This window comes from Eubalaena glacialis, chromosome 15 (genome assembly GCF_028564815.1).
Source record: "Eubalaena glacialis isolate mEubGla1 chromosome 15, mEubGla1.1.hap2.+ XY, whole genome shotgun sequence".
Classification (NCBI taxonomy): Eukaryota; Metazoa; Chordata; class Mammalia; order Artiodactyla; family Balaenidae; genus Eubalaena; species Eubalaena glacialis.
In genome coordinates, this window is record NC_083730.1 from 65,500,210 (window position 1) to 65,525,806 (window position 25,597).

A 25,597-nucleotide genomic window follows, 5' to 3' on the forward strand; every position below is an offset into this window, starting at 1 on the left:
AAGGGCTGGAGGAGCCGGGCATGTGCAACAGGGGACCCCCCTCCTGGGGGCCAGCTGGGGAAGGTCCCCCGGAGTGGTCAGGGCCCAGGAAGACGAGTGAGACGGCTGTTTCAGAAGAGCACGCGGAGCCCAGCTCTCTAGACCCTCCTCAGCCGGCCAACCCAACCAGAAACCCCTCCTCCGGTCCTCCCTAGGGGTCGTGCCTCAGCTGTCCATCCCAGGAGCTGCAGCCCTGGGGCGCAGCTGCCAAGAGAGTTGCCTGTGAGGCCATGGAAGGCAGCTCGTAAAGCAGCTCCGAGAGGAAGAGGGAAGAAGAGAAGGAAGAGAGGGTGGGACAGAAAAAACCTGAGGAGGGGCACGCAGCTCACAGTCCAAAATGTAGACGAGCCTGTCCCCACACTCCTCAGCTGTGTCACTGCCCCCCCAGGGGTGAAGAGCATCCCCCGCCTGGCTCCCGAGGCTCCCAGCTCACTGCCGGTTTCTCCTAGGTGGTCAGCTCTTCTGCCCCCCCGGGGAGGGGAAGCCCCCAGCCCGTTGGGGGGCCTTGGGATAGTAGGAGCTAAAGAATGGAAAGCAAGAATGGTTCAGCCTGGAGAACTGGGGGTAGTTAGGACAGTGCCTGCCCTGTTAGTTCAGGCCCAGGTAAGTGGTCGCTGTTGTGACTGTTCCTGCCCCAGTTGTGGGCCATGCACGTGGCCCTCTGTCAGCTCCCCACACACTTGCCCTGAGCCACCCTCTCGGAGCTCCTCCCCAGCTCTTATTTTCTTATCTGCTTTTAACTCATAGTTTTCCCAAGAACTCTGTTTCTTCACAAATTTGGCCTTGTCCCAGCTGTGTCAGCCCACCTGAATAATAATCATACTACTGGCAGTAGTGAAACGATAACTGTGGCCAACCTAATGTTCTAGCTGTGTTGCCCCGCCCTTCTTCACCGCAGCTCTGAGGCCGGTGTTGGTGTGCTGGTGTCACTGTGCAGGGGGCACACTCAGAGTAGCCAGGAGTTAGATTGAGCCAGTGGCCTTTCCAAACCTCCTAGTGGTATGTGCGACCCTGGCTGCACACGGGGGTCACCTGGGGAGCCTTACCACTGACTGGGTCTCATTCTCAGAGATGGGAAGCTAACTGGTCTCTGCACACTTAGTCCTGCTACATTAGGGCTGCATCCTAACAAGAGCCCAGGTGCTTGGGGCACTGGAAAGTCTGGGAAGCACCGGGAGCATCGTGGGGCAGGTGTCAGAGTTGAGGGGCAGGTTCCAGAGTCAGTTCTTGAAAAAAGAAACCGACTTGTCCTATTCCTTCAACAGGAATGATTAAATTAACTAATTGGCCCACTCTTCAGAAAGCTGTCAAGTGCTGACTGTTATTTATCAGAGCTGGGCACACTGGGGCAGTGGTTTTAGCTTCCCAGTATCTCTAGGAAGTAACAAGTGATAAAAGGAAGGAGACCGAAGTGCTGGCCTTCTCTGGGGGTGGGTTCCTGGGGACTCAGCTTATGGATTTGTTCTCTGCCTGCTCTTCATCATTCTTTGTCCGCATAGTTGGTAACAGTTACTTACCGCGGCGTAGGATGAAGGGGCTGAACCTGCATCCCTGCCCCATGGGCGGGTTGAGCTGTGGTCGCAGATGGAGGTGAGCAGGGGGCTTCCCCTCCCCACTTGATTTACTGTTCTTACGTTTTTTGACTTCAGTCTTTCTTATCCCAGGGCAACTGAAGACTATCATCTTAGCTGCTGGAATTGAAGATGCTAATGAAAAAAGTCTTGCCTTACGTATCTTAAATGGTAAAGGAGTTAAGGCATTTTTCCTTGGCTTAAATCTTGTTTTTGCTAGACAAAAGTCACTATACAGTTAACCATACCTCCACTGAAAAAAATTTGTCAGTTTGTATTTTATGTTCTGATTCTCTTGCAAGTAGGGGTGGGAGGGGCTCCAGATTTCTTAGGGTGTAAGAAGGGCTTAGGGGCTGCAGTCTGGCTGGGAGGGAGGCTGGGAGGCCTGTGTGAAGCCGTGTTTGCATGGCAAGCCCATGCTTGTTTGCAGCGTGTGAAATTACCTTGAAGGTAGTAGAAGCTGGGAAGTCCCCTCCCCCATGCACTGCTGGCTGCCTGCCCGCCCATGTGGTTAGAAGTCGCCTCTATGTCTTGCTTCCTGTGTGCATGCAGGTGTACCCACATGGATAGGTACTGCAAATTCAGCTTTCTAATTATGATTTTCTTTGGCTAATCCTTGCATACAGGAATTTATACATTGTTTTAAATTTTCTCAGCACATGTAATTTAGAAATTATTTTAATCACTTAGATACTATTCTTTTTAACAAACTCAAGTTTTTCCTTTTACAAGTAATGCCTGCTCATTGTAAGAAAATTTGGAAAGCACAGAAAAGTTGAATGAAGACAAATACTTGCCCACACACAGTCCTGCCGTATGAAGCTTTCCATTGTTAACATTTTGGCTTGTGTCCTTTCATTCTTTGCTGTGCAAGTTTCTTCTTACAGAACTGTGTTCATAATATATATTCAATTTTATAATCTGCTCATTCCCTTTTAACTTTACATTATGAGCATTTTCATTATAAGTTTGATTTTAAATTGTTGCATAATATTCTTTTATGTAAGTGTACTTGAGTTTCAAAATTGTGCTCTTATTGTTGGATATTACAGTTTTGGACAGCTTTTATCCTTATAAATAATGCTTTGGTGAACACCTTTGTGCAAAAAGCTCTTCTGTATATTGGGCTATTTCCTTTGGATAAACTCCCAGAAAAAGAATTATTGGGTCAGAGATGTGAACTTTATTAAGGTGTGTGATTGAATTTCTGAAGGGATTGGTTGGTCCCAGCTTCTGAGGCTGGCTGAGCTCAGTCCCCAGGTGCCCGTCCACAGCGGCTGCAGCCTGTCCTGAGAGTCACACATGTTGGCGACTCTGTAGCACGCCCCCCCAGGAGGGTCTCTTGAGTATCGCAAGGCCCAACGACAGTGCTGCTATTTCATTCAGGCAGGTGACCTGGGGTCTCTGCTTTGGTTCCTCCTGCTGAGCTTTGGTTCACGCAGGCAGTGATGTAAGTGGATAGACTCCTGTGACATCAAACCTGCAGCGCCTCTGGGCAGAGAGAAATGGAAATCCTTCCAGCGGGGTACAGCCAGCCCTCTGCTGAAGCGTCCCAGCCGTGGGAGATTTCCTCTGAGGTTCACTGTACTCTGGTGAGTGGAAAGCATCCTGCCTGGGTTGTCACCTAAAGCTGATGCGGGTTTGAGACCCTGCTCCTCCCTGCCCCCAGGGCCGCCCTTAGATGCTCAGTTAACCTTCTGAGGCTCTGAATCTTTCCATTCAATGCAGAAAGACATTCAACCTTGGATAACTGGGTAGATGAACTAAGTTTCTGCAGATTTTACAAGTCTTTCTTGTGAAAAGGATAACCAGACCTAGTTGCTAAATAAATTAAGGTTATTTTACTCATAAAGGAGAAAGATGAGAGTGGATATAAGTCTTCAGGCATCTGAAAGAGAGCTATTCTATGGATGCTGCTGACCAGGTTTTCTTAGCCTAATGAACAGAATGCAAGAAGCACTTGAACTGAGCTGCTGGGATGCCTGTCCGCACCCCCACACAGTGGGATTTTCTCACACCAGCAGGAGCGCGGGACCCTGCACAGGGTGGATGTGGCTGCCTTGGTGGCCTGAACAGGTCTGTACTGTTCCAGGCGTGGAGCAGCCCTGAGGGATCCTGACCACCCGCTTCCCATCACCCGGACCTTCAGCTCATTACTCAGCCCTTCAAGGCTGCCGGGTTGGTTATTAGCCCATGCTTTCCAAAGCTGCCTGGAGGATGCTAGTTTTAGGAGCTAGAGAGCTGTTTTTCAATAAAAGGGGTTGATGGATTGATGGCCAAATTCTAGAAGAAAAATTGGTTTCTTTACTGCATAACTTTTTTCAGTTCTTTATTAGGAAAGAGACTGCAGTATGAAAGTATGAAGGTTCCAAATGGGCAGCCAGTGGGCAATATTTCCCAAGTGACAAGACCTTGAAGGCTTTTTAGAAAGAAAACCATGGAGGGACAGCTCCCCACAGCATGTGCTTCTCCTTGTGTCTGTAGTTCAGGCGACCCTGTCCTGCTGGTGCTGGGCCATAGTGGGGCTGCTTTTACCCAGGCCTGTTCAGGGAGCTCTTGCCAGATGTGTGTAGGTGCTGCCAGTGAAGAGTGGACCCAGGCAGCTTTACTGTCTCCATTCTCCCCTGTCTGAGTTCCGCCTTTATTCTTGAAACTGCAGCTTTAATTATACCTGCTCTTGCCCCCAAACTTTCCGTGGCTTCTTCTTGCTTCCTAAAGAGTCTAGACTCCTCAGCCTGTAGTTCAAGGCCCCCGGTGATGTCTTTCTTCGTTCTCTTGCTGTGACTGAAGTTCTGGACAAAGTGGACCCCTTGTCCATCCGCAGATGGTTTCTGCATTTTAAAATACCTTGATACCGTTAGTGATGCTTTCTCATCCCCCTAATGAAATCGGAGGGAAGGGGGCAGGGCACAACCTCTAAAAGAATGACATAGCCCTTGAGGGTATGACATAAACTGGTTAGAACCAATTAGGTCCAAGATGGCGTAAGATTCAACTTGCAGTGGACCTTGAGCTCACTGTAATACATCAGCTGCATGACACACCCACCAGCGCCATGACAGTTCTGAGGCCAGCCAGAAAAGGCCAAAAAGTGGGCGGTGGCCCAATTCCTGGAAATCCCCGTCCCTTCCCCAAAATAGTTGGAATAATCCTCCCACTTGTTAGCCTATGAAGGAGGCTAGGAGGTAGCCTATGAAATTACCCAGCCCGTAAAAACTAACCACCCCGTGTCTTGGGATTTCTCGCCTTCTGAGATGGCCCACACTCTGTCTGTGGGGTGTGTTTCTCCCAGGGCTGCTCTCACTTTCTAAGACGACCCCATACCCTAGGGCTGCTCTCACCTTTTGAGACAGACCACCTGTCTGTGGAAAGTGTTTCTCTCTAAATAAATCCACTTCTTACCTATCACTTTGCCTCTTGCTGAATTCTTTCTGTGATGAGACATAAAGAACCTGAGCTTCATTAAGTCCTGAGACCAGGTGTATGATCTCAATTAAAAGACAGTGGGTTCAAGTCCCAATCTGGGTTGTGCAGTTTCACTTAGACTCTGTCCTTCTGCCATCTTCCTCTCTGTCTCCAAGGTCTGTCTCAGGTCCATGGAATCTTTTGTGATGTGCATGGGAGAAGCCCAGGTGATCTTCTTCATTGTGGTTTAATAGATGTAAAAAGATAGATGACAGTGGCGTTCTGTAAAATCTCACATGCTCTGGCTTGAAGGAAGTGAGTTTACTGAGAGATGTCAGAGCACGCTGGTGCATGCCTGGTCTTAGGTCACTCCGTATAGGCTGGCATCTGGTCCTCGGTTACCAACCTGCCCCTTCCTTAATAACGTCGTTTCTTTGTGTAAATAACACATAATTTACAGTCCCAAACGCAGCTCCACTGTCTTCCCTGTAAATCATTCTCCACTGCTCCCAGGGTTTTCCTGCTGTGACAAGTGTGATTATCTTCTTTTCTAGAGGCATTATGGTATTACGGTATTCTAATGTCTGAGGAGAGTGTGCATACCCATTTTAAATAAGGATAGGAAGAAATTTCAGTGTTGCCTGAAATTGTATTCATTTTAAGGTTACTTAAATATGTACAACATAAAGATAATTATAAACTCCTTATTTTTATAGCTCTTAAATAGCTATAACATTAAAATAAATATTATAGGAATTACAAGGTCAAAAACATTCAAATTATTATTTAATCTGACAGATGTTTTTGTTTTGCTGAAACCTTCCATTTTCTAGCTCTTTTTATTTATAACAGTAAGTCCTAAAGGGCAACTCTAATCTAGCAACTCCTTGCTAGATTTTAGGATATATACACAAAAGTCAGGGCTTTTTACTATCAGTTAAGTGATCAGTGTTGGTTTAAGATGAATTCCTTGTCATTGAATATCCAGGGTCAAAAATGACCTACAAATTTCACTGGGTTCTTTGAAAAATGTTGGCTTTTGTCCATCATATTTCTGAAACTTGGATGTTAAAGTTTCCCCTGAAGGGAGCCATTTAGCTCAGGAGAAGTCAGAGACTTGTGCAGAAAGCAAGCGACTGCTTTACCGTGTGGCCTCCTGAATTCCTTTCTTGGGTCCTAGACTCTTGCTTTGTTGGTGCGCAGGTGTTTCTAGAGTCTTCACGTGGACTCTCCCATGCTTACTGTTGCAGGACGAGCTCAGAGGCCAGAGAGGGCCTGGCTTCCAGCAGGAAGGTCCTGGGTAGTCCTCCCCCCCAGTTCCTGCTCTATGACCTTGACAAAGTGGCTGACCTCTCTGAGGTGCACTTTTTACAACAGCCAAGTGGAAATAATAATAAGTACAAAGTAATGTTTTGATAAGGATTGAATGAAGTGGCATGCAAAGTATCAAACATAGAGCCTGGCATATAGTTGTTGCTCAGTAAATGTTCTTTTTCTCCCCTCACCACCTTCAAGAGGTTAGTTACACATAAAGGCCTTAGAAAAATTGGGGGCTCATTGAGCCAATGTTTGATGGGAGCTCACACCATACCTGTGGGGGATTCACGACTGGTGCTCTGACGCCTCTCCCTGAGGTGCCCGCTCTGATGGCGTCCTGAGCTACACCGTTACCTGGTGCAGTGCAGTCGTGTCACGTGCTGTCCTGGAGCTGGGAGCGTGGTCCAGAGGGCTGAGGACATTTGCTCAGACCCCGGCCTCTGCTCCTGGAAATCTCCAGTGCATGGTTTCCTCTCTCGTTCACTTATATTCCATGTGGTAGGGTTTCTGCCTTCACACTCGGGACCCTCGACCTGCCTGTGCTCAGAGATGGCCATTGGGGGATGGTTTCTCCTCCAGAGGCCTTGGGGGAAGTGGCCCCATACAGGTGTCACACAGGCTGAGGGTGTCATGTGCCTCGTTGGGCCTAAGATGGGGTCACAGATCTCATCTGCTTCTTTTTGGAGCACCATATTCAAACGTGAAAACCCAGAAATGGGATGCAGAAATAAACACGTTTACCATCTGGGTGGATGTTTCGTGGTTCCATTTTAAAATTTGAACCAACAACAATGAATCTGGTAACAGAGAATAATCAGTTTGGTATTATTCTAGAATGTTTCCAGAGTAGCGTAAGGAAGGCGCCTCTTGGCTCCAGATTCAGGAGGGCAGTGGATGGTCCACACCTGCTGGCAGTGTTTGGGCTCAGGCTCCTTCTGCCAGGAGTAAGACGGGAAGCTGTCTAAACTTACTTGTTTTCCTTGCCCTTTTGGAATTATGCTCTCATTGAGCTCAGATGTCATATTTCACAGGGCTGACGGGAGTGAACATTAATTGTCACACCAGGTGCTTTCACACATGTGGTCTCGTTCACCTCCCTTGTGACAGCCCTGGGAGGTGTGCATAGCGACCCAGGTTTATCAGTGAGGGAGCAGCACAGCCTGAAGCAGGCCTGCTTGAGACCGCGTGGACCAGCGGCCGCAGCTCTGCCCGCGATGGAGCTGGATCCCGGTGTCTCCCACCTGCTGCCTCAGCTCCCCCGAGACTTGGGTCCTTCAGAATCCAGTGCAGAGTGGGGTGGTGTGTGGAGAGACAGGTGGTGATGCCCCACGCCGAGCTCGCTGGTGAAGTGCTTGTCAGAGTGTTGTCTGTGTTCCACCTTGGAAAACACAGCCACTTTGTGGCTGCCTCCTGACGTGGCCTTGGTGGGCCACATTCTCCTGCTCCTGCAGTGCTGAGGGGTGGGAGCAAGCGTGGACCAGGGTGGTGGTGACTGCCCAGCCTGTGAACGTGCTTAGTCCACAGGGTGGTATATTCCTGAAAATGGTGAAAATGGTACATTTTGTATTACGCGTATCTTGCTACAATAAAAACAAAAACTTATGAAAAAAGAACCAGTTCTGGCTAGTGCTGCCCCCGTCCCGGTGGCCGAGGTGCTGGGACCCATAGGCAGACGGGGTGAGGGGCTTAGGTATGGATGCATTTGACGGGCGGCTCTGTCTCTGTTAAATCCATCCAAAGTGGCTGATGGCCCCACAAAGGAGCGACTCTCCTCTGGCTCAGAGTAGTGAGGAGTAGTGTCTCTCCTCTGGGCTCTCCTGGCCTGTTTTCACTCTGCCTCGTCAGCAACAGCCATGTGTGAAGATGGCTTTCTCAGAAATAGAGGTTTCTAGTCAGTGAAGCATTTGTAACTGGGAGGTCAACTCTCAGCAACAAGATATGGTGGGAGTGGTGCTGACCCACCATCGCAGCAGCCGGGCCCCCCGACCAGCTGTGACGGTGAGAGTGGGGTCCACCCCTGTCCCTTAGGGGTTTGTCAAAGTTCCCAGCAGAAAGCCTCACATAAGCACATGTGTGTGCAAGTAAATGTTAGTTGGAATTAAAGTTTGTTTTTTTTTAACGTTAAGAATTATAAGCCAGACTATCCACTAAGTAAGTATGATGTTCCACTTTGGCTGAGCTGCTGAACTGGGTGCCTGGTCAGGAGTAAGGGGAGAGGCAGCTGAGGGGAAGCGCCAAGGCGTTCATCACGAACCACAGAAACTGCTCAGCTTGTTTTTGCTTCATCAGCAGAGGCCTTGGTCTTGCTGCAGTGCCTAGTGCCACTGTTTGCTTGTTGCCGGCCTCTGTTGATCAGCTGTGCTTGGCCAGAGACGGAGGAGCAGTGAGGAGAGAGAACCAGCACAGTGAACAGAACAACTGCAACCCGAAGCAGAAGGTTCCGGGTGCGAGGCAGTGCCCTGATGCGGCTCTGCGGGCTCCTGGGGGAGGATCCTGGGGGCTCAGGGAGGAGGAGCGGAGCCCGGAGCCCTGGGAGGGAGATGCAGGCAGGAGCAGGGCAGGCACATGGAGGCGGGCTCGGGGTTCATTCAGAGGCGAGTGAAGAGCCTTTGAAGATGTCAGGTGCAGTGACTGTCTCAGAGCTGCCGTGGCAGCCGTGTCCCCAGAGGCCATGGGGATGGAGCCCGGGCAGGAGGGAGGAGGTGCTGCTCAGCTCGGGGGCATGTTTCTGTTACCATTCACCTCTCCTCCACGTTCCTAGGCAAGGCTCACTGCTGTGTCTCTCCATCTCAAAGGCACACACTTCTTCTGAGTGTAAAGAACCTGTTTTCCCTCTTGCTCAAAGCCGGAGCATGACTAAGATTGGTAAAGACCTGTCAGCATTCAGAGAGTGGTCAGGATGAAAAACAGTTAAGATACGTACATCGTAAATATAATTTTTTCCCCCGAAGTAGAATAACCTGCAAATAGTAAGTTGTATAAGTTTAGCTAACAGGATGGAACGCGTTGTCTTAAAAGCACCTTTTATCTGGTTGTTCAGGTGGCTGTGAGACGGCGGACAACTCTGGGCACTTCACTCAGCTCAGTGTTTTGGAAGAAGGAAGTGGGACGCTCAAAACCAAGTTGGGATTAATGTTCCTATTTTTTATTGGTAGACTTTGTGTATCTTCCTTAAAAAGACAATTGCTCAACGAAGTTATCAAAATACTAGAGGCTCTCGGTGGAGAGAGGACTTTCATATTGAAGAGTATGTGCGTGGCCTCAGCTCAACCACGTTAAACCCCACTGGGAACGGCGGCTGCGTGTAGGTAGCCTGGTGAGGAGGGGTGACCAGGCTCCCCTCTGCCGCAGGGGTGTGCAGGTGTGTAAGGCGTGAGAGAGGTTGAAGAGGGAGACTGCTCCCGTCCCCATCGCCCTGTCCAGGCCGCGAGGCTTAGCTGTAGGGTCACCTGCTCAGCATCAGGGTGTCAGGGAACAGAGTTAGAGGTAGGCCTTGACCTGGTGAGGGAGCGGGTCGGGTAGGGGGATCCCGGGAGGAGCAGAGTTTGCAGGGAGGTGGGCTGTGAGCAGGGCCAGACCTCACTGGCGGTGGGAAGAAGGGGCGTGAGCGAGAGACGACCGACTCTGGGGCAGGCGCTCATGCGCAGAGACTGCCTGGAGACGGCTACGAGGGAGAGGACGCGCCAAGGCTGGGGCGAGATGTCCAGCTGAGCCGCCTGGAGGACAGGTGGGGGTCTCCTGAGCCAGGTGGGATGGGGAGGACAAAGTGTGGTGGGGACACCTCTTGTAGTCACGGTTGAATTGAGTTGAGGTACTTCGGGACGTGTTGGTGGAAACATTGGGCGTGCGGTGGGGTGTGAACCTGCGTGTCCGGCTGTCATCAGGGTCGGGCGTGGGGTTTGGGATGGGCAGTGTGTGGCTGAGCGCCGTGTGCGCCGCAGAGGCCTGCTCCCCGCCCCACCGCCCCGATGTCTCCCGCAGGCGAGCCTGGGGCTGCCCTCCAGCCGATGCCCATGCTGACCAGCCAGCCCTTCTCACAGAGGTGAGGCCAGCGCTTTACCGATGGCTGCAGGTAGCGGCTGGAGCTACAGGATAGGAGGAAAACATTTACAATGTGCACTGAATACATCAATAAGGAGATCTACAGACTTAGGCAGAAAAGCAGGTTACACACTTCACAGGTGACCCTCTCACGGGCACAGCCTCCTCCTGCTGCCTCCTGTGTGGAGGCAGCTCCGTCTCTACCTCTTCAGAGAGATGTCTGAGGCCTTCCCTGTAAAATGCCTTCCTCCCTTCCAGGAGACCCCGCTTCCTGCTTCCGTCACCCTGGGATCCACCCCCCCATCACGGAGCAGGACCCACGAACCCCACCGTCAAGTGGAGCCTTGCTGCCAGGTCCCTGTGGGTGGTGCCCCAGAGCATGTTCCCCCGCGGTCTCGGGGCCATGGGAGCTGACGCTGCGTCCCCATTTCTCCCGAGTCCTCAGCTGTCCTCGCAGCCCTGTGCACATGTGCGCACACTTAACGTCTCCCGAGGACCCTGCATTTACTGCCCGGAGACAGTCAAGCCCTCTGTTGCTGCCCATCGTCACACACATGCTTCCAGACCTCGCCCAGAGCCCACTGGCATCTGAGAGGTGGAGCCTGCGCTGGGCCTTTCTGAAAGGGGCGTCCACTCCACGGGCCTCATCTTGGATAACACGCTTCATAAGCTTCATCTTATTTCTAGTGCTTCTGCGTGGGAGCAACAGGGTACTTTTCATTGGGTAATCAGTGAGGGCAAGAGAGGATGAAGTTACAGAGCGATGGCTCAGAGCCAAGGAGAGAGGGGCTGGGGTGGAATGTGCACAATGGAGGGTTCAGCAGGGCATGGGCCATTCAGGGCAGCTGCCAGGATGCGGCCCAAGGGGACTGGGTGGATGTGGGGCTGGGCACTGAGGAAGCAGAGTCAGGGAGTGTGCACAATGCTGTCTCTTGAAGTTCAAAGCCGGAGGAAGGGCTGAGGGGAGGGCTGGGTGAAGGAGGTACGGGGACCAGGCCGCCAGAGAGCACGTGTTAGATTCAGACACACGGGGTCGTAGGTGCCCTCAGAGCAATTGGCGGCCAGGTCGGAGCCTCTTCCCACCTTCGCAGAGGAGGCTCCACAGGGGAGCAGCGTGGCCATGAGGTGGAAATGAAGCCCCTCCCTAGGCCGGAGGGAGAGAAAAGACCAGATTCTGGGAGGGACTGAGACCCTCCTGCCCAAAGTTCACCTCACATCCGGGAGCTCGTTGGCAGACAGGCAGGCCGTTAGGCCTGGAGCAGGAGAAGGAGGTCCATACCGGTGCCCTGTGTGTTATGCCAGCCCAGGCAATCCCTGGCTGCCTTTGAAGTTAACAGAGAGCAGCCTTTGTTTCTGGGGCCCCCCATTCAACCCCCACATCTGCCACAGCCTCCTCGCTGTCTTAGGAAAAGTCCGACCAACTGGACCTGAGCCCTGGGGACTCCTCAGGTCCACGCCTTGGTTCGGAACAGCTAAGGAGAGGTTCCGTGTGTGGCCACATGTGCTGGAGACAACCCACCAACCCTTCCGGGTCTGGAGAGAGAGGACCTGGGCCAGCTCTGCCCTTGCACCCCCTCCTCACCGGTCCCCACCCTTCTCAGCCCCCAGTGACTCCAGCTGTGGTGGACAGAACCACTGTAGAGCTGATTCATGGGAATTCAGCAACATGACAACATGGGGTTGGCAGTCAGGCAGTGTGGTGTAGGGGGAGTTGTTTTTTCTTTGTTTAGTGTATTTTTTCCTGAAAGATTTGCATTATACTGGAAATATTTTCAAATAGTGTTTATGGAAAGAAGGGCATGTGAGTATGTTGTCCAGTCAGTTGTTAGAATGTGTGGACTTCTGTCTCTTTCCCAGCACCCATTCCTCATGGGCGCTGTCCTTCTGGCCCTCTGCCTGTTTCTAGGGAGCTGTCGGCCACGGGCCCCAGAGACCAGCTACGCCAGAGCGGTCAAGAGCACAGACATGCAGGCTGGGAAGGCAGTTAGAACTGGACCATCTGATAGCAGCTCCTGCTGTACAGATCACCTCAGTGCCCGTGCCTGGCTCTTCAGCCGCCAGACCATAAATCCACCTGGCCAGCTTGCTTGTTCTTTCTTTTTTTCTCTTTTTTTTCTTCTGTGCTTTAGTTAGCAAGAGTTTGTTACTGTTGCTTGTAGCTAAGGAATACTGATATCCGTATTATTAAGCTTCTCGTAATATTTTTCCTCATAATATTTTGAAAGTTTATGTACAGTTGGCTCCTTGTTCATGGCCTCTGGATGCTGAATCGAAAGATGCAGACTCCTGACTGTGGGACTTGGGTATCCGCAGGTTTTGGTGTCTGCTGGGGTCCTGGAACCAGTCCCACGAGGATATGGAGGGGCGACTGTATGTAGATCATTTAGCTACAAAGAAGACAGTGGGCTTAGCTTGGTGAACAGAAAAGCATTACTGTGTTTGCCAGCACAGAAGTAATGGTGAGAGGATAGGACATAGGGTTTTGTTCCTGTTGTTTTATACCAGAACTGTCTCTTCCAGCACCAACCCCAAACCTAACCTAACCCTGATAAAATCTCTCCATTGGTATAACATTTTGGACTCTGAACCGAGGGAATTTAAGAAAAGACAAAGATTGATAAACAGTGAAAGGAATAGTTAGAGAGGAAAGAACAGAGTGAAAATGAGAAGGAAAGTATGAATCAGTTATATCGAGGGCAGACTGCACCCACTAGAAGTGCGTGTCAGGTAGGGCTGCGTTAGCTTGGCCGACGGGGACCGGCCCCTCTTCACCACAAGCCTGTAGTGGGAAATGGTATAAAATGTGTAGACAGTATATATATTAACTCTCTCTCCTCACTCTATGCATACACATACAAACACACATACATACACACGCCATATATATAATGTCTGTAAAGTCAGTTAACACATAACTGTCTTTATCCATTCATCCTTCAGTGGACACAGGTTGTCTCCATGCCTTGGCTATTGTAAATAATGCTGCAGTGAACATTGGGGTGCACGTATCTTTTCATATTAGTGTTTTCATTTCTCTGGATGAATACCCAGGAGTGGAATTGCTGGGCCATATGGTAGTTCTATTTTTAATTTTTTGAGGCTACTCCATACTGTGGCTGCACCAATTTACTTTCCCCCAGCAGTACACGACTGCTCCCTTTCTCCACATCCTTGCGAACACTTGTTATTTCTTTTTCATGATAGCCATCCTGACAGGTGTGAGGTGGTATCTCCTAGTTTTAGTTTGCATTTCCCTGATGATTAGTGATGTTGAGCATCTTTTCATGTGCCTGTTGACCATCTGTATGTCTTCTTTGGGAAATGTCTATTCAGATCTGCCCATTAAAATAAATCTGATTGTTCTATTTCTGTTGAGTTGTATGAGTTCTTTATGTAGTTTAGGTATTAGCCCCTTATCAGATAAATGACTTACAAGTATTTTCTCCCATTCCGTAGGTTGCCTTTTCGTTCTATTGATCGTTTCCTTTGTCGTGCAGAAACTTTTTAGTTTGATGTAGTCCCACTTAATTTGTTATTGCTTTTGTTGCTTTTGCTGCCAGATTCAAAAAATCATTAACAAGACTGATGTCAAGGAGCTTACTGCCTATATTTTCTTCTAGGAGTTTCATGGTTTCAGGTCTTGCATTCAAGTCTTTAATCCATTTTGAATTGATTTTTATGTATGGTGTAAGGTAGTGGTCCAGTTTCATTCTTTTGCATGTGGATATCCAATTTTCCTAACATCATTTATTGAAGAGATTATCATTTCCCCATTGTATATTCTCAGTTCCTTTGTTGTAAATTAATTGATCATGTATGTGTAGGTTTATTTCTGGGCTCTCTGTTCTGTTCCATTGATCTGTGTGTCTGTTTTTACGTCAATAAATACCACATTGTTTTAAGTAAATCTTTGTAATATAGTTTGAAACCAGGGAGCATGATGCCTCCAGCTTTGTTCTTCTTAAGATTGCTTTGATTGTTTAGTGTTCCTTATCTGCCTATAAGATTGGTCATGCTAATTCTCATAAAACCAGGATGTAAAGCCCACCAGTGAGATGGTGGCTAGATTCTTGGCTGCTTTCTCAGGAGTCTCACTGGAAGAAGAAAGAGCTCTTTCTACCCACTCCCCAACCATAACATACACATATCTCATTTATGACCCTTTTCCACAAGGTATCTAAAACTTTGATATCTAAATCAGTGATATTCTAAGTAGTAGTCATCTTAAGTCATGCTCTGTGTGTGTGTGTGTGTGTGTGTATTTTTTTTTCTTTAGAGAGAGTTAGGACAGTAGTGTGCTTAAACATACATGACCTCTTTTCCAGACTACCTGGATTCAAATCCTGGCTCTACCATAGCAGCCTGTGTGGCACTGGGTGAGTAACTTAACCTCTCTGTGCCTCACTTTCCTCACCTATAACATGAGAATAACGATAATATTCATTATCATTGTTGTTTGGAAAATGCATGAGTTTATGCAGGTAAACACAGACATATGGTAAATATGTGATAAATAGTTACTGTTATCTCAAGGATGCTACTGTTACTCAACACATGACTGTACGGCAACAGGCAGTTGTTAGCCGTAGACTCATCTCATTTACACGACTTGGCCTCCAAATGAATTTTTGCTGCCTCTGAAAACCTCAACCCACTGTCAGTGGAGTTTGCCCATGGGATCTGAGGACATTTCCAGAAGAGCTGTTCGAAAGGGTTTTGAATGATGGTGACAGTATTGAAATTCGTGGTGTGACTATACCATGTGAATATATGCCTTTCTAGTTCATTTGCTAAGCAAACCTCTGATCTTGGTTACTCCTTGTAAGTTGAACTTAATATTCTCACACGATTAATTGTCCTGAATGAGTTCTATGAAAATGGATTTCCCCCTACAGTGAGAATCTTTAGTACATATTTGTCATTTAAATACATTTTTGCTATAGTTTATAATAAGGCATAACTGTAATTTAAACATACATGCTGCTAAGCAGTTTAGATTCTATATCTTTCCTGTTACTATTCTTCCTGCTTGATGTGCAGAAGAACATTCCTGGGTTGGAGAGCCCATCAGCGCTAGTTCTCTCATTGATTTTTACTGAATTTCATGCAGGCACCAAGCTAGGCACTGGGATTATAATGGCGAAATGACTTACAAAACAGGACAATGTTTTATTTAATAAAAACACCGCATAGTTTACTTGGACGCAGGCTTCTCCTGGGCAGCATGCCCATGTCATATATGTTTGTACAATTAAGTTATTCTTAACTGTGGAAAGAAAGAGAGGGGGAAGCATGCACGGTCTGGTGATTTTATTTCTGCATTTTAAAAGAGTGCCATGAGGGTTTTTATGTACTTCCCTATGTCCCTTTAAGATCCTGGAGGCCTTTAGGAATTTCCGTTGCAGCAGGAATTTGGGCTTGGGTCAAAGTCTAGAGGGGTGAATTTCGGGTTGCACCCCCAGGCAGCTGGGACTCTCGGTACTTGGTGTGGAGCCCAGACTTGCTGGCACTGGGCGAGTCCCTGTGTTTATGTAGCCTCGTTCACAGGTGAGCAGACAGGACTCTTTAAGTGTTATAACAGGGAAGGAGACACTACAAGAAAAGAGTTTTTACGATGGGAGCCCATGGCTGGAAATGAACCGGTGCTAACAAACCCAGTTGTGTTCACCTGTATTTTTATAAGTTGATCAGGATTGAGACCGTGTGTGGGAGCAGATCTTTATTCTCTCGTACGTTCTCTGAAAACGCTTTGACCAGGACAAAGCCCTACTTTTGGCTGAGGGGTGATGGAGGAATGGCTGTGACTTACTTATGGGTCCCCAGCATGAGGCTCACTCTTAGATTTATCTGTTTAACACATGTTTATTGAGCACTTGCTGTATATCAGGCACTGTAGTTGTACTGAGGATACAGGGGTGAACAAGACAGACAAAGTCCCTGCATTCAAGGAATTTACCAGTTGGCCAGGGAGACAGATAAATAAACAAGCAAATCACGTGATTTCAGGTGGAAAATCAAGTGGGGAAGGAGATGAGAGATGGTGGGGAGTGACCATTACTGAAGGGGTCACCAGGGAAGGCCTCCCCAAGGAAAAGGGAGGGAAGGAGTTCTGGGCGGAGGGCTCGGGGCACTGTCCTCTTCAAATGTGGGTGAGAATCTGTGGATTTTGGCTAGCACTGTTTGCTATATGTTTAGTACATTTAAATTATGTCTCATTTTGAATCATTGCTGTTTAAATATTGTCCATCTCCCAAACACTGAGTTCACTAGAAGGAGTTATATATTCGAAGTCAGTTCTTGGCCTTCGGTCTCTGTATTTTCTGGCACTTTCCAAGCACACTGCTCAGGCAGTGTTGGTACAAGTGTGAGAGGAACAAGCGCAGGTCGAGGCTCGGCAGTGTCTCGTCAGTCCCTGAGACATGGGCGTGAAGATGCTCGTGAGGGCCGGGCAGAGGCCCAGGGGCAAGAGGGCCGGACAGACACTTTGCTCAGGCCCAGAACCCCCAGCTTTGTCCCTCAGGGGCAGGGGCGTCATTTTGGACCAGATAGGTGGAGAACGGGATCTGTTTCCAGCTCTGGTTCTCTTCCAAACCGGGCCCCTCAGCCAACACCAAGGCTGTCTCATTACGCTCCTTGCAGACGCCACCCTGCTGGCAGGTAGCACCACCAGTTCACACTGGAATGTGTTGCTCTTGGGCTGCTGGACTGACCTCACAGGCAGTTTCCAAGGGTAGTTTGTCCTTATTTGGGGAAACGACATCATAAAATAGTGATGGGAATCAGCACCAAGGGACTTTGCCAAATCTGTTTTTAATCTTGCCATACTTTGTCTCTTTTCACTTAAAATGAGAACATCTGATGCACTTTTCATGATATTTTCAGGATTAAATACTGCCTTTTAAAGAGATATGAACCAAAAATATTCTTTGTCCTTCTCTTCCAGCTCTTCTCTTGAGGCTTTTAGCTCTAGGTTCCTTTTTGCCTTAACCATGTGAGTTTCTTTGTTTCTTTGAAGAAGTCGCTACAGCTTGTTGCCCTTTCTTCAAAACCAAAGTTGCTGCTCTGGTTACAGGACCTTGCTACTGTGGCCTGAATTCATGCTTTCATATAATCACCCATTTCCAGAAGCTCATGGCTTAGCAATGGTAGTTGCTCAATAGCTAAATCTTGAATTATAAGATTTTTATCTCCAGTAACTTGAACGATTTTAATAATCTAGATATGTTTCCAAAACAGTTTCTGGCATTGCAGGGATATTTTTTAATCAAAAAGGCGTTTATGAAAAAATTTTTAAATCTCTTTGATTTTTAAGTGAAATACATTATAACTTTCGGAATGCCAAATCTGGGTATATTTTTGTGATCAGGAGTCATAGAAGTTCTCATTTATGTAAGTATTCCTGACACTTTGCAGACATTTTTATAGCTCCTATGTCAGTGCTCTTTATAGACAGCAGTTAGTACATATAGTGAATGAATGAAACACCAGATATTTGTCATGATTGGGGAACTCTTGGATAGTTTGAATTCCTAACTGGTGATCCCAAAGCATGTCGATGAATGAATAGCATCAACCAGGCAGGGACTCTGTAATGGCTACATCCCCATGCTTTCGTCAAGCACTTGGGCGAAGGTGATAAAAAGCATACTTATCAAATTTGCAGATGACAGGAGACTAAAAGGAATTGCTGTCACTGGTGACAGAATTGAAATTTAGAAACATAGCAATATTAAGATATGATAAACCAGTCCCAGAATAACACATGGTTAAATAATAATGATACGTCCTTATGATGAAACTCCCTGCAGCTCTTACAAAGGATGTTTGAGAAGAGTATTTCATGTCCTGGAGAAACGCTTATATTTTTAAGAAAAAAAGTAGGTCATAAAGCAATATGAAGAGGATGATCCTTTTATTTTTTTATACTCAAGGAACAAAGACAGTATAGATGGATGTGCACCAAAACGTTACTAGTGACTACCTCTGAGCGATAGCATTAGATGTGAGGTTTACTTTCTTAGACTTACTTATCCATATCCTCCAAATTTTTTTTTAAGTAAAAGTAAAAATTTTTTAAAAAATGAGCCAGTAATAACTGTTCCTTTGTGGTAAAAAACAATCATTTGCATGTGTCTAGTATAGTTTAATATTATTGCTTTGTAATATTATTTTTATTAAAAGAGTACGTCTGAGAACAGATACTAAAACCCTGGCTGTTTGCTTTGGGACCAGAGGACAGTGAGGGGTATGTTGGCAGTTCTTTCCTTACGTAGTTTTGTGAGCTTGAGTGAGTTACCTAACTTCTCCTGACCTCAGTTTCTCTGTGAAATCAGGCATTAATATGATGGTGAACTGTGTGATTTGTATGATTCTGTACCACTGTGTCCCAAACTTCTGCAGTTGTCTTTCGTTGGGGGACATCTTCCTGCTGTGCAGAAACCTCACGGCTGTGTCTTTATAGGACCCGGAGTATAAGCAGCAGAGCTTAGATTCTTCCTGATAGGTTTTATCTCTACAAGAAAGGCATGGGGAGTATGTGGCCCTAAAGTGGGTTTTGCCTGTTGTGTGTAAGCCCAGGATGACGGGAGAGTGGCAGGGCCTGGGAGGAGGACGAGGACGTCCGGGTACAATAGACCGGCCAGCCTCGGTGCTGAATGCAGGCTGCTGGCCAGGGCTCGGGTTTTTGTTGGTAAAGGAAAGAACTCTTCTGTTTTCCGTGTCTACACACAACACTCACACTTCTGGCCGCCAAATGTGTGGGTGTTTCCCACACCAAGCAACTCTGCGACACAGCTGGCTGTCCTGCGACTTGTCAGTTCAGACCCTGTCTGCCCAGAGTGGCCTGGACCCTGCAGGTCCGGGGCTCGGCCCCACAGCACTGCCCCCTTCAGACTCCAGTCGCAAGTCCAGGTTGTCACCTGTGCTTCTGACCAATTGGCTATAAATGGGAGGCTCCTATGGCCCCTCCTCAGATTCGATAAATTTGCTGGAACAGCTCAGAGAACTCAGGAAAACAGTTTACTTACTAGATTACTGGTTTATTTTAAAGGATAAAACTCAGGGAAAAACCAGGGCAAGGTAGTATAAGGAAAGGGCGCGGAACTTTATGCCCTCTCCAGGCACCACCCTCCTTAAATCTCCCCCCCGTGTTCACCAACCCGGAAGCCCACCGACCCCGTCCTCGGGGGTTTTGTGGAGGCCTCATTACACTGGCAGGAATGGTGAGCTCACTGGCCATTGGCGACTGGCTCAGTCTGCAGCCCCTCTCCCTCCCCAGAGGCCTGAGGGTGGGGCTGAAAGTGCCAACCCTCTGATCACAGGGTGGTTCCCCTGGCAACCAGCCCCATCCTTAGGGGCTTCCGAAAAGTCTTTTATGAATAACGAAAAATACCTTTACGGCTCTTATCACTTAGGAAATTCCAAGGGTTTTAGGAGCCCTGTGCCAGAAACTGTGACTAAGACCAAATATATATTTCTTATTATAAATCTCAAGGTCACAGTCCCAGCCCTCGCCCCCATGGTTAGTGTGGTCTGGGAAATGACTTTTACTTCCCCTTCTAAGTATATTTTACTAAAAAGCCAGAGATTTCAAATTCTGTTATTTCTTGATCAATGTCCTATAGGATTGAGAGGTGCCTTGGAGACTGGAATCCGTTCTTGAACATTTTGGATGCATGATTTTACATTGTGAATTGAACCCTCTAGTCAGAGGTGTGTTCTGTGTCTTACGCAGCTTTGCTGTCACTTTGCTCTGTATCTGCGCTGTTTGCTGTGCCCCCTAAAGCCGTGTCCAGATGTCTGAGGGCATGGGGTGCGGTGACCTGTGCCCTCGACCTGGGCTCAGCATTGGCACCCTCCCTGGCCTGGCTTGTTCACCGAGAGCGTCCACTGTGCCGGGCATGGAGCTGGTCACGGTGTGAGTCAATGGACGTGCTCACCTGTCAGAGCGTGGTGCATGGGAACTGTTGCTTTGCAAGATTTTCTCCCAAAAATCTACATTTAGTTGTTATTTTAAATTTACGGGGCTTCCCTGATGGTGCAGTGGTTAAGAATCTGCCTGCCAATGCAGGGGACACGGGTTCGAGCCCTGGTCCAGGAAGATCCTACATGCCGCGGAGCAACTAAGTCCGTGCGCCACAACTACTGAGCCTGCACTCTAGAGCCCGTGAGCCACAATTACTGAGCCCGCGTGCCACAACTACTGAAGCCCGTGTGCCTAGAGCCCGTGCTCTGCAACAAAGACAAGTCACCACAATGAGAAGCCCGTGCACTGCAACGAAGAGTAGCCCCCGCTCGCCGCAACTAGAGAAAGCTCGCACGCAGCAACGAAGACTGAACGTAGCCAAAAATCAATCAATCAATTAATTAATTAAAACAAAAAAAATTTACGTTTAGATTTTTTTTAAGTAATTATACAAATTCAGGAACTATTGAAATGTTCATTTCAGTTGTCTGTAATATTTTAGAAATGCATGCAAAGAACAGAAATCACTAATATATGGGTTATAAAAGTAATGAAAGAAAAATGTAGTGTGAGAGAAACCTAGTGAAGACATACTTTTATTTGATATAAAAGTAGATGTGATGTAGCAGCCTCGTTCATGAGGGATAGTACTGCCACTCCTGATGCAGAGGGAACCGCTGGGGAAATTGCATGGATGTCTTAACTGTAGCTCCCAACTTGTTTTTTGAGGTGATGATAATGATAATAATATCAAATATGTTATTAGCTTCCATTTTATTGTACATGTGCCATGGGTCAGACACTGTACTGGGCACTGCATGTATAGTATTTTGTTTAATCTTCGCAGCAACCTTAATAAGTAGGTATTTCATTCACGAAAAAAACTGAGGCTTGAGACAGTGCAGTGCAGCTTGTTGATGGCAGAGTTGGAATTTGTGTCCAAACCCATAGCCTTAACCAGTATATACAATGTTCTGAAAGAATGGAGGCTATAAGCTCACAAGAGGGTGTTACCACCTCTTTAAAGACAACTCTGTCACAATAATTTGATCTCAGCCACAAGTATTTTTCTCTATCTCATATGTCAGTACCATGGGCACAAAAGTTACTTTGAGTGAGAGAATGTTGGTGTGTGGGTGTGTGAGTGTTTCACCATTGACCTGTTTGGCCTTCGCCCACCTGGAAGGTGTGTCATGGTGCTGGGGTGGGCATGAGCACCCAGGTGCTCCTGGACCCTCTCCCGTTGACACTTCTTTTCTTTCCTCTAAAGCAGACGGTTCACTTCATTGTGAGAGATGATTCCTCCCTAAATCCTTTTCTTTGGACTGAGTGAAGGTTTTGTGATGATCCTTATGCAACTTTCAAAACACCAATTTCACGTGTCTTTATGGCGGCTGATAAAGTCACCTCTGGTTGTACAGCACATTTCATGCTGTGGTCTGACTGGGACCCAGACAGACCCGCCTTCCTGACCACTGACACCTGGCGAGTCCCCAGCCCCCAGGTGACCTCAAGACCCCAGCTGGTGAGGATCGAGTGTCTTGACTGGGAAATGGTCCTGAGGTTTTGTGGTTTTCTGAAATGACAGTGGCCTGTAAACCCATATTTATTAAGAGGTGACGCGAGCAATGCCAGCGGGGCATTTTCTTTGTTACAGGGACGACGGAGGGTCTGGCATCGTGCAGAATCCAGACAGGATGGTATGTTGACGGAGCACTGTTGTCCGTCCCACCCACGTTGGGGAGCACATGGAGACTTTGCTTTCTGGGGAGTGTGCTTTCCTGTAGTGCTGGACCTGCCCGCCCTGGAGCCCCAGACACGCTCAGTCGTCCTGCTGCCCCGAAGGGGAAACTTGCCTGGGGCTGGGGCAGAGCCAGCCACAGAGCCGCCACTCTCCCCAGTGACTCTCGCCTGCCCCTGCTTGCCCTGGGACCTCAGGTGCAGTCCCCACGTGCCATGGCGAGGGCACATGTGGGAGGTGGCTCACAGGGCCAAGTGCGTGTCCTCCAGGCCGTCGGTCTGTGAGGTGAGTTATGATTGTCAGGGTGCTAAGGATCAGGTGGTGCAGCGATTGAAGGTGGATTTGAGTCCTTGACCTTTGGAGCCCAGACACTGATTCAGCAATAACAGCAAGTGACTGTTTATTAATGGCAATTTCAAGCCAGGACTGTTGGCCTCTGCTCTTTCATGTGGCCCATAAATTTAACGTGGTCTGACGCACTGCGGAGGATAATAAACAAAGCTCGTGGTGCTGTGGATTTTAAAGACTCCTCTGACTGATTTTCCTCTGAAGAGGTTGTTGGAGAATCTGAGAACAAGTGTGGGAGAGAGCTCTGTGGACGGCACCCAGGCTTGTTTTAAACGCATGTGTTACTGTGCATCACTGCTGTACATCACCTGCTTACCATGAAGGCCGACCTGAGTGTGGTTCCACAGCTGCTCTAGTTTCATTTTTATTAGAGACATACACGTAATCTAGCTTACAGGAAAATGCCACGTCCCCCTCCTGGTAACAGTGGGTTTATTGAGGGTGGTGGGGTTGTCTTGGGTAGTTTTGACCCAGTTTCTGCAGCACTCTGGCAGTGCTGAGGCGTTGCGTTAACCCTGCAATGGGCTGCACAGGTGTCTCCACTCACCCTCCTCCATCCCCAGGAAGGGGCTGTGCCAGCGTCTCTGTCCATGGTCACCCTCCTTTGGTGTAACTGGCTGGTCAGAGGTCAGAGGACCGCTCCCGGGCCAAATGACAGGAATGCAGCTGGCCACCAAACCATTTTTTCTACTTTGGCATGATGGCCTAAACATATCTCTTTATTTGCAAATAATTTAATGATTTGATGGTTTGAAATATTTCAAACCACACAAAATCATGCCCTCTTTGCAGTTGCCTGGCGGTGTCAGGATTCCTTTTAGCTCAATTCATTTATTGTAGGTAATTTTTTGTGTGTTTCCTTTTATCTACCTTCTTTACTGTACGTTTTACAACATGCCAAATCCTGATGCCACTGGCCTGGTCTGTGTTGCTCGACCACACTCACCCACTGAGGAAGAGAGGCCTCGGAGATGAGAGGCCTTCGCAGACCTCAGCTCACCTCTGTTTAAGCATCGGTAGTCCTGGAGTCCTGACTTCCCTGATGATTAGGAGTCCTGTGTCCACGCTGAGCCCTGGCACACCTGCTGGTCACCCGAGACCCTCACAGGTTTGTCCCACCCCTCTGTAGCCTCTTCCCTGTGAGTCTCTCCTGCGCCGCCCAGCCCAGCCCTGGGGGTGCTCGTGGTGCGGGGGGCAGGCTCCATGGTACTCTCCATTTCTGGCCACTGAGCCTGTGCCAGGACTGCACCCCTGCCTGGACACTCGCCTCCAGGGGCCAGCTCGGTGCCATCTTTATTGGTTCCAGTCACCTGGTGCCAGTGACTCACAGGCCCTGTGCTCCGTCTGACTTGCCACATGGGACATGGAGGCTCACGCCGTGGGACCTGGCTTGAGACAGGCCTCTTCCAGATCATTCTTTCTGCCTGAAGGGCCCTTAAAACTGCGTCTTCCATTGCTGCTCTGGATGACTTCTCATACTTTCTCTGTCCCCAGCCTCGTGTCTTATGGTTCTGGGTCTTTCATTGCAGGCCCTTGTCCCTGTGGAGAGCCCTCAGGGCTAATGTGGCCAGCTTTAGAGTAAGCTGAACTCCTGTGCATTGTACGTTGAGGCCCCTAAGCCACCTTTGGTGTGCCAGGTTCAGAGTTTAACAGCGGCTGACGAACACGCATTTTGAGCATGGTTTGCCAGCGTCGCCTGCCAGACAGCAGTTTGGTTTCAGAAGCATCTATTCGTGGGCCAGAGATGGTGTGCAAGCCAGTCACACGTGACTCCCACCTCGGGGCTCTCAGTCCAGCCCTGCTGCCTTCAGACTCTGTATGGGTCTCAAGACCAGAAAATAGAAATTTTGTATAAATGAAAGCAAAGATTATTGAATTCGGTAGTGGCTTGATTGTATGACAGAAAAACTTCCTCATGTACTTTTGTTGCCAACAGTATAAACTTGAAATAAATGTTTCAGGTGGAATGTGTTTTATTAGCTTCATAAATTATCTTGGGGCTTTATTTATAGAATCATTGTCTAAAGGGGTCCCTTAAAATTTTCAGTTATACTTTGCTGCATTTTATTGGGGGAAATAATATGCTATAGTGGTATTTGGGAATACATGTAAGTTGTGGGGCAAGGACCTCTGTATACAGACATGGGTAACATGGATATACGCTTTGATATTCAGTCTTTGTGTCATTTTACCATGTTTGTGCATTATAAGTGATGATCCAAGTAGAAAAGCAGTTAGCCTGGAGGTCATGGAAAAATCAAAGTTTTGGATCATGGTTTGGCCCAAACTTCAAGTATAATATTGTGTATCTGGGGCGTCTTCTAAGTTCTTTACATGAATTATATAATTTTATCCTTAAAACATCCCTGTGAGGTGGAGACTGTGGTCTCTATTGTCCATGCATGCAGACTGTGACCTAGAGAGGTGACTCAGCTTGCCCAAGCTTGCACAGGTGAGAAAGGTCGCTCCGGGGTTTGAGCCTGGCAGTTTGGTTCAGTTTCACCGTGTTGAGCTCCTCCCTTCTTTGGGCCTGAAAGTCCTCATGTCTGAAGTGAGGGATTTGGGTTGCACAACTTCAGGGGCTCCTTCCAGCCCTGCTGTTGTGGTTCTCAGGGGAGGACAGGCCATTCCTTTATTCATCAGACATTCATCATTATCGAAAAACACCTCAGCGCCCTGGTCCCATGGGGCTCCCACTGGTAGGGGAGGGGGAGAGCCACAGTTAGAAAGGGGCTTCTGGTTCTGATCTTCGGTGACCTCGGCATATGGCAGCTTGAAGCAGAGTTTCAGTTCCTAGCCAGAGATTGAAGTCAGGCCGTGGCAGTGAGAGTGCTGAATCCTAGCCACTAGACCACCAGGGACCAGTGGCCAGTGACAAGGTCCTGGCCCATCAGCTGAGTAGAAATGAATTTCCACGTAGAGGCAGAAAGTACTGAAATTAGTAAAGTGTTTGTTAGGAGGAAAAAGAGTACGTGTGGATAGACACATTGGGTGGGCTCAGAGAGAGAGTCATGCCCTCGTGGTGGTTTGAATCACTTATGTGTGGCATTTCTTCCGGGTTTCCTTTGGCCAGTGATCTTGCTTTGCCTGGTTCTGAGTCCGTGTTTGGTTTATCTCAGGGTCCTCCCCTGTGTGCGCACGTATGCACTTAAGTTACCTTCTAGTGTCTCT

At 48.2% G+C, this 25,597-nt stretch overlaps 1 protein-coding gene across 1 annotated transcript in view; it reads left to right on the forward strand.

Annotated features, from left to right (window-relative positions):
- LDLRAD4 (low density lipoprotein receptor class A domain containing 4) overlaps window positions 1-25,597 on the forward strand; it is a 297,449-nt gene that overhangs the window by 148,015 nt on the left and 123,837 nt on the right.